Consider the following 2,296-nt stretch of genomic DNA (forward strand, 5'->3'; position numbering starts at 1 on the left):
GTTTCAACTTTCTATTCAAGCTCTTTGCTAATTCCTCAAATGCAACAGACCCCCAAGGATAATCACTGTAGCGACCACTCTCAACTAAATCAAAATGTAGACGTGGAATAACGGCAGTATCAACAACAGACAACAAAAATGCATGAATAAAATAGAGATTAGCAAACTTCACGGCATCTTCATCATTGTCTTTCCCCCATAATTTTCCAGAAAAAGCAGCAAATAATTCTCTTTTTTGAATATACTTGGCACCACCAAAATAATCTTCAATAAGTCTATTCAGAAGATCCTCATCAAACACAAAATCGTCCTTGTTTGAAACACAATTCAAACCAGTAACCACAACAAACTCTCTAGGACTGAAATGAAGATTTGTGTCCTTCGCACGAATTACTATGGCATTTGCAGTGCTTTCCTTAGTCTCAAGCGACATAATACATCTTTCAAACTGCGCTTGAACCACAAAATTCTTTTTCTTCATGAAGACAACAAATATGCTATTATTACAAAAGATATTATACTGATTCTTCGTTAAAGTTGACTTAAATGCGATGTTCAATGTCATTGACAGTATGGCATCCTATATATGGAGCAAATTTTGGCAATACTCTTGCCATGTATATCTGATCACGCAAAATCTATACACCACAAAAATACAATTATATATCAAAACAGTGATATACATGTATTTATGAAATACAACTTAAATTTACATTATTCCTAAATTAAAATCTAAAAATAAAAAGTCATATGTATTTTATTTATACATAACTAGGTCGAAAAAACATTCAAAGTACATGACTTTGTCTAAATTAAATTAATAAAAAATACAATTTGACATCAACCACATACATTAACAGTAAACAAAATAAAAAAATATCTATATTTTACATGTCAAACGAGTGAGATTTATAACTAATTACAATTAACATATAGATATATATTTTATGAATACAACAAGTATATACAAATTACAAATTTCACAAAAATAGATATAATTAGGGGCTACAATTTCATAGCTTAACAACCTTAAGAAACTAAAATATCACAAATACATATAATTAGGGGATACAATTTCATATCTTAACAACACAAAATATACTAAAATTTTAAATAATAAAGAAACAGAATAAATAAATAAATACGTAATAAATTGTATATAGAAAATACATCTATGAACGTGTTTTCAAGAGAATACAAAATAAACATACCTCTTCCACTTTCTCTTCTTCAGATTCAAAATCATATGAACCAGGACTTGGAATTTTACTACATTCACCTTTTTCATCCTGATTTATCTTTTTCACTGATTTTTGGATTTTTGGGGTTTTGGGGATGAAGGTTTTTTCAAACCTTTTCGTTTCATTTTTTCCACAATATTTTTCGAGTTGTTACAGTGCTTCAAACTCCCTCCTTCACTGCTAACACCTTCCTTAGCCTGAATATTAGAAGAACAAAAGTTAAAAACTTCATCTTGAGTTAACCCAAGACTAAAAGATGGAAGTTCATTAGAAACTAAATCCATCGATTTATTAGCACTAACTGAAAAACTACCCTTTGCATGTTGTGCCATTATATAGAAAAAAAAAAGATATAAACAAAAAAAAAAAAAAAAAAAAAACCTAAAAGACGAAGAAAAAGAAGAATGAAAAATTGAAAAAAAAAACGCCAATAAAACAAATAAAAGAGATTATATAGAAAATATAATATGCATTAATTGAAACATAATCTTACCTTAAAAATTGGATGCAAAGTTTATCAAGTTTTAGAGAGAAAAAAACGGAATTTCAAAAATAAAAATAAAAATTGGAGGGAACTGAAATTGGAATATGAGGTGAAAAGGGGAGAAGGTAAAAAAGTTGAGTTAAGATGTGTTTGTCAATATTTTGTTGATCTTTTGTAGGGTTTGGTTATTAGTATGAAAGATTGAATGTATTTTGAAATCTTTGTGCTAAAGTTTGTTTGTTTTCAACAGTTGCGGTCCAAGTGAAGTGAATTTGGCTGATCTGTTTTTTTTTCTTATATTAAGACGTACTTTTGTCAATAACTCACATTATCGCTGTATTTGGTTAACGTTTGTAGGCCTCATGGAAATAGTGGTGTTTGCGAGAGCTAAAGTCAACTCCAATTTGCCACTGAATCTGTGTTTGGTACATTTCGATTGCAATAGCATAATTAATTTAATTCACTCTCCTTTTAGTCATGGTAACTTACTCCAAAACTGACAATCTATCATTCAAATAGAAATAGAACATTGTACTGCCTCAGATTCCAGTTTTTTACATCTTAGTTCACT

The 2,296-nt window shown here is 29.2% G+C and overlaps 1 pseudogene; it reads left to right on the forward strand.

The window, feature by feature from the left end:
• Positions 1–586: 586 nt before the first annotated feature.
• LOC107853811 overlaps positions 587–2,296 on the forward strand; it is a 7,810-nt pseudogene continuing 6,100 nt past the window's right edge.

This window comes from Capsicum annuum, unplaced genomic scaffold (genome assembly GCF_002878395.1).
Source record: "Capsicum annuum cultivar UCD-10X-F1 unplaced genomic scaffold, UCD10Xv1.1 ctg4062, whole genome shotgun sequence".
NCBI classification, from domain to species: domain Eukaryota; kingdom Viridiplantae; phylum Streptophyta; class Magnoliopsida; order Solanales; family Solanaceae; genus Capsicum; species Capsicum annuum.